We start from the raw sequence: 11436 nt of genomic DNA, 5'->3' as shown, positions 1-11436 counted from the left end.
GTTGGGCAAAAAAGAAAAGGAGAAAAGAAAACTAAACAGGTCGTTCACTGGACACAAGGCCAAGCGCGGGAGGAAAAATTTTGATCCACCAAAAACGTGCCCAATCTTGGGCTAAATTCGCTGGACCTATATAAACGAGAGGCTCAATTCTCTGCGTTAGGGTTCTTTCATTTTCCAATCGGCCGCCAGCCCGCTCCCCGCTGCAGCTGGTTCCGGCGCCGCCGTGCCGCGCTTCCATCCGAGTGGCCCGACCTCCCCCGTTCGTTGGTCCTCCACTCTGTGAAGCTGTGCCCCTACACTCCACGAAGGTGAAAAGACTAGAGATTGGGAGCGAACCTGTGTGCCGCGCACCGTCCCGTCGCGGCCGCCAGCAACCTGTGCTGCGCCGGCGCCGGCTGCAGTGACGCCTCTCCAACCTCCGACCGTGCCAACCCTAAGGTACTAATCCATTCTCTTCCTCCCACTCCCTCCGTGGCTGGATTTAAGGTTTTTCGACGGAGATGCATTTGCTTTCTTGGAAATTTCCAATGTGCGTGATTCTCCAATCTTCATGTTAGGTGTTGTGCTTAGTAGCTTTGCTAATGTAAATTGTTGCCTATCCTATACTTAAATAATAACAGCTCGTTTGTCCAAAAACAGCAAATGCTCACTAGAAATAGAAATATATATATATGTCTACACTATCATCGTCAATCTCGAAACACCAGCTCGCACACATAGAGTAGATGTGATTTGTGAATTTCTACCCCAACGTTAGTTTTTGCTTCCAACTAGCTTATAGTGTTGTCACCTAGGCTTAAGATCAATTTCTTTGAACTTGTTCGCTGGTGTTAGCAGTAGCTCTTGCATTCTTTTGATCTAGTAAGCTTGATAATTAATTTCACATGTTTAACTAGATCTCTTATTAGTAAGATTATTTGTGAATTGCTTAATCTGTGCCTATTGCCATTCAATTGGTTGTATCTTTGTTTTCATGGAAATCAAGAGTTATTGCTTCAAACGTTTGTCTTCTGAAAATTAATTAGTATGCACTTTCTATACAATTGTCTGAATTGCAATGTGGTGATCATGATGCACTGTTTATTATTTCTAACAGTCCTAAAGTTTACATTTAATCTCTTGACTTGATATAAGTTGTGAACCACCTTTACTGTCAACTCAACTAGAACCATGTTGTATCTAAAATTTTGTACATTCTATGCATGAATGACTTTATTACCCAATTTACTAATATCACAATCTTATTCTTTTGGTGAGTAGGTGGACGACAAATGTTGACTAGAAGGCAAGGAATCTAGCAAGAACACAGCTGAGATCATGACTGGTTGTGCTGTCGGAAAGTCTGCAAATGCTGTAGAGATGTTAGGAAGCGTTGTAATGTTCCAAGTTGACCGCGCGTCGGTCTAATAACCTCCCGTCTCTAGACCGCGCGTATCCCTCCCCCTCCCCCAATTAGATCGCGATCCGTCTCCCAGGACCGCATGAGGGCCATGACGCTGCCGCCTACGCCACCTCGGTCCAGGACGCCCCCGACATCGCCTTCGTTGAGGATGCCACTGGCAACGCCTTCAGGCAAGACGGCGCTTCGTTCGCAGGGCATCAGCGCCAGCACAGACTCCACCGCCTTGGGTACCCATCGCCATCGATATACTGAGGCCACCCTCGAAGTAGAAGATGATCTTGGGTTCTCTTCTCCATATGTCCCCAGGTGCAATGATTGCTTAATCTAGGTTTTTTGTTTATGTGATTTCATACTTATTTGTTTTTCAATATAAATATATGTGTCTATCGCAGCCTTGAAATTAATCTGTCAAGCTCTTGAATGTTGGTAAATGCAAATATATGTTACTGCATCTACAGTTAAGTCAAATTCATTGAAGATCTAACTATCCAATCATCCAATGTGTTAGAACACAGGTTTAATATTTTCTTCATAAAAACAAATTTCTGACTTACTGGTTCTGTCTCTTCTGGATGGTCTACTATAACATTATTATTATATATTACTACTGCTGCCTCCAGTAAAAAAAAGATGTTTAAGAAAAGGCAATTACTTGCTCGGTATTTGTTTTGCTTGTCTAAAATTACAGAAAGTAAACATGTCTGTTTCGATTCAGGAATACAAAGTCTGAGATCGTTTTCTATGCTTGGGTGAATCACATGGCCAAGCACTGTGTCTGTATATATATTGTTGTAGAATATATAATACAATCACATGGCGAGCTATTTTGAGCTGCGTATGGCTGAATAACATATTTTGGAGAGGAGTGATGTGCTTATGTAGTACTGGATGGGAGTGTCCCCTGAATTTTGCATTATGATGAAGGAAGTATGCAAACAGACATTAGGTATAGCATTTGCTCTTGTATAAAAACAATTAATCCTGTATAAGAATAGTGTTATTTCCTATAAGAAAAAACATTGGCTATCTCTTGCCTAGATTGGAATCTTCGGTTAACAGGCTAAGCAAGGCATCCAGAAGAATTGACTATGGTAGCAGTCCAAAGTGCTGCCAAGTAGAGAGCTCATAATAATAGAGAAAAAATGTTCCTGTATTATGATTGCCAATAAAGTATATTTTATGATGATATCAAACTTTTCTTACTACTCACTTTCTAATTTTTAAATGAAACACTTAACATGGTTTTTAAATGGAGTAATATTAACAGTGTTGCTTTTTCTGTTTGACGTAGCTTCTTATGTGATCACACTATTAAATATGTAAACAGGAAAGGTTGAATATTCTACCAAAATACCAAACTACAAACACTTCTGTTCAGTGTTGCTTTTCCAGATTGGGTGAATAAGGTAACAACAATTCATAGGGCTTTCCATTTTTTAAAATGTTTTTTTAGTATTCATGTGAATTTCCATTGTATTTTTGAATAATTGTAGTCCTCTATGAGATTTCTGAAACTTGACTGGAAAACAGAACATCTTGTCAATAATGAGAAATTGAAGGATGGTGCATCTGCTATGCATCTTGCTCTTCCCTGTAATAAGGCAGCAAGGGCTCAATATTTTTCAGATATCATCTGATCCTATAGCCAGTATGTACTGGCTGAGGTTGATGGGCTCAAATGCTAATCATTCACCATTTGCCACTTTACCACTCCTTGATTAGGTATGCGCAAGACCAGAGACTTAATTCCTAGTGCCTAACTTCTGTTTTTTGCCAGTGTTTTCAAGCTTAAGTGTGGTCCCTTTACTCTGTTCTCTTTTTATTATTCAATTCAGTAGCATGATGGTAGGGGAAATGGGGTGTATGACAATGCTTGGATAGGTAACCATGATTATTAGTGGCTAATGCCTATTGCTAGGCTGAATTTCTCTATGCCAAGTAGCTTCTGGTAACCATGACATTAAGTTGTAGCTGTCACACTCGCACCTGCACCAATTGCTACACATCGCCGACCTCCAGCTCTCCCCTGTCTCTCTATTTGCAGTTATGAATTTTGAAAGTAGCCGGTCAGGTTTTGACCTTGGTCTGGACAGCAGTGGGTGTTTGTGTTTTTTGACCATGATAACTGCAGAATCTTATTTAACAAATAACTACAAAGATGTAGAGAATTTCATGGGCTTTCCGTATTGTTAAAGAATATAATTTTTCGTTGTCTACAACTCAAGTTATGATTTTTCTAATCAACTAAACTGTTGCTGCCTTAAAAATTCAGAGAAGGCAGCTGCTACTGTAACATATGCAACGCCTTCAGGCAGGATTGCAGTAGAACTTCAACTATGCAAAAGCTTGGTTGATGGTTTTTGTATATGAAATTAGAAATTAGAACCACTTTATATTTTCATCTCTTTACATTTGTGCAAAATTTAGTAAACTTAATATTGTTCTAATATCCCAATCATATTCTTTTGGCAGTAGGTGGACAAGGTTTCAGTGGGAGGCTCATAATCAAGCGAGGACATAGCCGAGGAGATGACATGTTGGGCTGCTAGGAATTTCTCAAGTGCTGCATAGATGTTAGGAAGTTTGTAAAAAGTTGTCAAATAATGAGTTAATTGTACACTCGTCTATGATTTTAGCTACTATTTCATGGGTTTGGCAACATATTGAATGATTAATTATAATTAATATATGTGGGTGCAATTGCTTTTGATATGATTCATTGATTTGCAATGATGATTTATTAAACCAAAATTAAATGTTACTAGCGTTGCAATAAAAGCTATACCTATGAGCCATGATGCGTGGCAATATGCTGTATGGCAAAGACTTATTTACGTTGCAAATAATACTATTGCCACGACATGACTATTGTTGCAATAACAATTAATCTTCCGCAACGAATAAAATTGCGTGGCAAATTCTACTGTTGCAACGGCACTGAGGTCATGGCAATAATGAACGGTATATTGCAACGAATAAAATTGCGTGGCAAATGATACTGTTGCAACGGCAACGCGGCCGTGGCAATAATGAACGGTATCTCGCAACGGATAAATTTGCGTGGCAAATGATACTATTGCCATGCCAAGACAAGCGTGGCAATAATGTATACTCTCTCGCAACGATTACATTTGCGTGGCAAATGATTTACTTGCCATGGCACAATGGTCGGGGCAACAACACCTTAAGCAACAAAATTATAGCGTGGCAACAAAAATCTATTGCCACACTATCGCTCGTTGTATTTACCACCTCTCGCTACGAAGACAAACGTGGCAAGTGCTCGTATTGCCACGCCAATGAATGTTGCGATAATGTCCTATTGCAATGCTTGGCAACGTTGTAAGAAAATCTAACTCTTGCAACGCCAAACTAGCAACGGTTGCAAGTCCTTATTGCAACGTGACTTTTTGCAACCATTGCCAACGAACGCGATTTCATGGTATGAACTACCTTTTGCAACAAAATTGGGCCTATTGCAACGTTTTCTTGTCGTTGCGCAAGGGTTAGAAGTTTGTAGTGTGGCGGGAATAGCGTGTACCCATGTGGCATTGGGCTGGATTGGTGGAGTGGACCCGTTCCTGTTTTAGAGGATCCGAGGGTAGGTTGATATATGTAAGTCGGGGACCTACATATGTCGTGTGGTCTGGAATTCCTAGCTGGGTTTTAATCAGTTTGAATCATCGTTGCTTCTCGGTTATGGAGACTCAACTCACTGTTCATCATCGTAGTTAATAACTGGAACTCGAGTAAGGTTTGAGAAAGAGTTTGATATGAAGTTCATGATCTCATTATGGATCATGGTAGATTCATATGTGGTTCTTATAAAGTTTTATATGTTGAAGTAAAGAATTTTGTTAAAGAGCTTTTACGCAAAAGAACTTTGATTATTGCTAAAGCCATACCTTGAATCCCTGAGCCTGCATTCCTGAGTCTTCTCAGTTTTATTTCGGTTAAGTCTTGTTGAGTACTTTTGTACTCAGGGTTCATTGACCCTTGTTGCAGGTGAGCCTCATGAGTAGGTCTGTTGTGGACCGTGCTGCATTACTATTGTTCAGGTCGATGATGATAAGTGAATGTGTGATCCTTGGGCAAGATACTTATATTGTGTGTTTGTATTATGTTATAATGCCACTCTACTACTACTTTGGTTTGTAATAATTATCGAACTTAGTTTGTAAGGTTTGAAAACAACTGGTTTGTAAACTAAGTTATCATAAGACTTCCGCTATTTTACTCTGATGTAGATATTTGAATAAATGTTGTAATACTGCAATGACTCTGTAATGAGATCCTGCTCAGAAATCGTGGATGATTCGGGGTTCCTCGAGGACACCCGACAGTCTTCTTAAGTTACCAGGAACATATGCATAGCCGTCAGAGGTCATTGTACAGTGACAGGTGCATGTGGGTCCTATAATTTAGGAGGTTCTGCCACAAGACACAACACCTTAACAAATCTTCAAGTACTTGATTCACTCTTTCAGACTGACCATCAGTCTATAGATGATAAGCTGTACTATACAGAAGTTTGATACCCAACAAAGCATGTAATTGTTTCCAAAAGTTGGAGACAAACTATGTACCTCGATCCGACACAATGGTCTTTGGTATACCGTGTAAGCTCATGATTCTTGCTAAATACATCTTGGCATATTAGATAGTGGGATATATACTCTTGACTGGAAGAAAATGTGCTGACTTAGTTAGTCGATCTACAATAACCCATATTGAGTCAAAACCTTTAGATGTCTTGGGTAGACCTACGATAAAGTCCATACTGATATCCTCCCACTTCCAAGCTGGAATAGGCAATGGCTTTAACTCTCCAGCGGACCTCAAATGTATAGCCTTTACCTTTTGACAAGTATCACACTTGGCTATATACCGAGCAATCTCTATCTTCATTTTGGTCCACCAAAATCTCTGTTTCAAGTCATGGTACATTTTATTACTTCCCGGATGAATAGACAACTTGGTTGTATGTGCCTCTTCAAGAATTGACTGTCACAACTCAGGAACCTTTGGTACCACTAGGCGATTCTTAAACCATAACACACCTACATCATCTATCCCGAAGCATGTTGCTTTTCCCTTCCTGACTCTTTCTTTGATTTGGGCTATACCCTTGTTTCCCTTCTGAGCGGCAATAATTTGATCTCGAATATCCTATCATACTTCTGGATTAGAAAGATCATGTCACATGAAGGAGAACAATCAAGTTCTACAAGATATAATGGAATCAACATTCTAAAGAAGAAGCTACTTGGGAATCCGAAGATTACTTGTTAGAAAAAATTTCCAGAGTTTCTTGCGTCAATATAGAATAATGTTAGTTTTGGTTTTGTTGTTACAAATTGTGTTTTGTAAAGGGACCTCAGCTATTTTATGGACAAGTTTGGATGATTTTGGACTGACACATTTCCTTTTCCATTACTTACCCTATGACTTTGAATCTCGGGGCGAGATTTCTTTTAGGGGGAAGGATTGTAACACCTCGGGTGTTTTAAATACTAAAACCTGCCATGTCATCATATGCATTGCAAAGCATTTGGCCTTAGTGAAAACTTTGATATGCATACACTTAAAAAGTTTAGATTTATGTTATATGTGTTGTCTTGTATGGTTTGGATCAAGTTCAAAGTTTTGTTTGGATTTGAATTTCCGAAAACCCTGATTTCCAGCGATTTGTTTTACCCCAAAAAACCTAATTCAAAATTGAAGTACATTTTGGGGTTGAGCCTTAAAGCAAAAGTGTAGAGCTTCTCAAGTTATACAAAGTTTGTTTTTGGAGTTTTCAAAGTTGTTATGAAAAATTTGAAGTAATTTGAAAAGGCAAAATTCTTTAAATATCCCCTATTTGAATTCAAAATTTCATTTCAAAATGTAGACCGAATTAGGGGGTGGTTATAAAAGCAAAGTTGTAGAACTTTGAATTTTGAACAACTTTTTATTTGTGGAGATTTTTGAGTTGTTATACAAATTTGGGAGTAATTTGGAAATTTAGACGAATGGCAATTCTGTAAATATGTTGAACAGTAGCCGCGGGCAGCTGTCACCGCCGGCGTGCTTCTCCTGGCTTCTAGTCGCGCCTGTGGCCGCCCTTGGCTTCGCACTAGCATGAGCAGGCTACTGCGTGTCGCCTCATTGCGTCTTTGCCGCCCTATAAATCTCAGACGTCGTCACCATTCTTCTTTCTTCCTCCTCTGTTTTCCCGACGCCACCGCCGCTGCTCCGTCGTGCGTTTGCCATCGCTGTAGTGCCTCCACCATCTTGGCAAAGCTTGTTCTAGCTCCGCCTACTCCTTGTGCACCTAGTATACCAACCCTTGGAGCCTGATTCCATCGGGAACCCGTTGTGCGCACCTTTCTTCCTCACGGCCGGCAACCTCACCGTCGTGCTTGCGCCGTCATGGCCAGCGCTCTTCGGTGAGCCATTGCTCTTGCTCAGTGTACCTCTAGCTTTGCCTTGATGCCGTGGTGCTTAATACCTCATTGCTTGGTCAATTTGTCCATCACAGTCACCGATTCACCGCCATCGTCATTGTTTGCGCCGCCGGGATTGCTGTGACCGTCGACCCGCCTCTTCGTTGTTCCTCAATGTGATCGGGGTGAGCTCCTGATTCTTCCTGAGTCATTTGTTTCACCATTACCGGTCTCCTATCGCCGGCGTAGTGCTATCGTGCAGTCATGGCTGCCATGGCCAGCGCAGTGCTTGGTCCAGTCCGTAATTGGTCTCGCTGATGCCACAAATCGATGCGTCGTGACATAGTGATCATGCTAGTACCTAGGCCGTCGCCGGTGACCTCGCCATCGGTGAGATTTTGTCGGTCAGAGCCGTCGCCGCCGTGGTCAGCGCGGGAGGTTGAAGATGACATGTGGCGTCAGATTGTCAGTGACTCAGCGGTTTGAAAATGAATTTTCAATTTTTAGAGATGAATGAATAGTGTATGTTTTTTTTATTTTTGTGTAGATTTATTTAGAGCTCCAAAAATTATGAAAATGTTTGTGTGACCTCTCTATGATGTATATTATTTAAGAAAAATATGAAATGTTGTTTTTAGTACTTTTTGAGTGTGATAAAAATTGCTCAATTAATTGCTAAATGAGATTCCATGAATTTTCTAGGCTTAATTAATAATTCAAAAATTATGAAAATTGTTTTGCCACTTAGTTATCATGAGATGAATATTTACAAAAATTTTGAGGTCAATTGGAATAAGTTGATTTATTTCATAATTTGTAATTAAATAATTAATTCATAAAAGCAAATAGTAACCTTTAATGATTTAGGTTTTGATTGAATTTTGGATTGAGTGATGACCTTGGGTCATTAGTTGATAATGATTCTTGGCAATGGAATTAAGTGTTATGAAAAGGGTTTAGTTAGTTTGACTTGTAACTATACCGCGAAGGAAAGTTGTATTCAAGTTGTTAATTTTTGCATCCATCATCGAGCATCATGGTTTATATCTCGCATCATGTTAAACATGGCATTGTTACTATGTGTAGTGAACGAATGTGAACACGTGGTAGTTAATCAAGTTGCGGAGGATGTTAATCTGTCTATTGATGTCAGATCTGATAATTGTGGAACGACTCCAGAACCTAACTTTTCCGTCAATGAAGGCAAGCCCCGGATGCATTTTAACCTACCTTGTGATTTACAAATTGATTTCGCTTTTGCTTTTCTTTACTACATTAAGTGATTAGGAGTTAATTGAAAACCTAATTGGTGCATTACCAACCTTGTTTTTCCATATCTACCTTGTTACCAGTTTTAATTCGTATATGCCTAGTTATGCTTAGCTATGCTTAGAACAATGAAAGTCGGGTGATTACCTGTCATCTACAAGTTTTAAATGGAACTTTGGTTACATATGTTATCATGTGATATGGGAATGTGGAATAATAAATCTAGACCGGGCGGACTCAGTGTGTGACAGCCACAAGACATGGAGGTCTTATGAGCAGCTTCTTTCCGTCTGTGTCGATTAAGATCCGTCCATTGTTGAATTGCATGAGGTGAGACTTTGTAGTACTAACGACATACTCTGGTAAGCCTGAACTTGGCGATTCTATTATGAGAATGGCTACTCGCACACTAGGAGTGTAGAGATGGCGGGAATAGTGTGTACCCATGTGGCATTGGGCTGGATTGGTGGAGTACTGTATTCTCGGGTGGCGCGGACCCGTTCTTGTTTTAGAGGATCCGAGGGTAGGTTGATATATGTAAGTCGGGGACCTACATATGTCGTGTGGTCTGGAATTCCTAGCTGGGTTTTAATCGGTTTGAATCGTCGTTGCTTCTCGGTTATGGAGACTCAACTCACTGTTCATCATCGTAGTTAATAACTAGAACTCGAGTAAGGTTTGAGAAAGAGTTTGATATGAAGTTCATGATCTCATTATGGATCATGGCAGATTCATATGTGGTTCTTATAAAGTTTTATATGTTGAAGTAAAGAATTTTGTTAAAGAGCTTTTACGCAAAAGAACTTTGATTATTGCTAAAGCCATACCTTGAATCCTTGAGCCTACATTCCTAAGTCTTCTCAGTTTTATTTCGGTTAAGTCTTGTTGAGTACTTTTGTACTCAGGGTTCATTGACCCTTGTTGCAGGTGAGCCTCATTAGTAGGTCTGTTGTGGACCGTGCTGCATGACTGTTGTTCAGGTCAATGATGATAAGTGAATGTGTGATCCTTGGGCAAGATACTTATACTGTGTGTTTGTATGATGTTATAATGCCACTCTACTACTACTTTGGTTTGTAATAATTATCGAACTTAGTTTGTAAGGTTTAAAAACAACTGGTTTGTAAACTAAGTTATCGTAAGACTTCCGCTATTTTACTCTGATGTAGATATTTGAATAAATGTTGTAATACTGCAATGACTCTGTAATGAGATCCTGCTCGGAAATCGTGGATGATTCGGGGTTCCTCGAGGACACCCGACAATCTTCTTAAGTTACTAGGAACATATGCATAGTCGTTAGAGGTCATTGGACAGTGACAGGTGCATGTGGGTCATATAATTTAGGAGGTTCTGCCATAGGACACAACACCTTAACAAATCTTCAAGTACTTGATTCACTCTTTCAGACTGACCATCAGTCTATGGATGATAAGCTATACTATACAGAAGTTTGGTACCCAACAAAGCATGCAATTATTTCCAAAAGTTGGAGACAAACTATGTACCTCGATCCGACACAATGGTCTTTGGTATACCGTGTAAGCTCACGATTCTTGCTAAATATATCTTGGCATATTAGATAGTGGGATATATACTCTTGACTGGAAGAAAATGTGCTGACTTAGTTAGTCGATCTACAATAACCCATATTGAGTCAAAACCTTTAGATGTCTTGGGTAGACCTACGATAAAGTCCATACTGATATCCTCCAACTTCCAAGCTGGAATAGGCAATGGCTGTAACTCTCCAGCGGACCTCAAATGTATAGCCTTTACTTGTTGACAAGTATCACACTTGGCTATATACTGAGCAATCTCTATCTTCATTTTGGTCCACCAAAATCTCTGTTTCAAGTCATGGTACATTTTATTACTTCCTGGATGAATAGACAACTTGGTTGTATGTGCCTCTTCAAGAATTGACTGTCACAACTCAGGAACCTTTGGTACCACTAGGCGATTCTTAAACCATAACACACCTGCATCATCTATCCCGAAGCATGTTGCTTTTCCCTTCCTGACTCTTTCTTTGATTTGGGCTATACCCGTGTTTCCTTTTGGAGCGGCAATAATTTGATCTCAAATAGTTGATTCAATAGTTATATTGGTCAAACTACCTTATTGAAATATCTCTACATTCAACTTCTCCATCTCTTGACATAAAGTTAGATCCATTGTTTTTACTGTCAGACAAGTGCAATGACTCTTACGACTGAGGGCATCTGCAACCACATTTGCCTTACCAGGATGGTAATGCACCTCCAAGTCATAATCTTTAATCAATTCTAACCATCTTCTTTGTCGCATGTTCAGTTCTGATTGAGTAAAGATATACTT

The 11436-nt window shown here is 39.8% G+C and overlaps 1 long non-coding RNA gene across 1 annotated transcript; it reads left to right on the top strand.

The window, feature by feature from the left end:
• Positions 1–203: 203 nt before the first annotated feature.
• On the top strand, positions 204–4104 carry LOC136530946 (uncharacterized). The gene is made up of 4 exons (XR_010777916.1): positions 204–438; positions 1261–1708; positions 2730–2808; positions 3875–4104. It is a non-coding gene; the product is annotated as an uncharacterized lncRNA (long non-coding RNA).
• The last annotated feature ends 7332 nt before the right edge of the window (positions 4105–11436 follow it).

The sequence above is a fragment of the Miscanthus floridulus genome, unplaced genomic scaffold (genome assembly GCF_019320115.1).
Source record: "Miscanthus floridulus cultivar M001 unplaced genomic scaffold, ASM1932011v1 fs_238_5, whole genome shotgun sequence".
NCBI lineage: Eukaryota > Viridiplantae > Streptophyta > Magnoliopsida > Poales > Poaceae > Miscanthus > Miscanthus floridulus.
The sequence above is the reverse complement of the archived record's forward strand: the minus strand, read 5'-3'. Positions and strand labels throughout refer to the sequence as shown.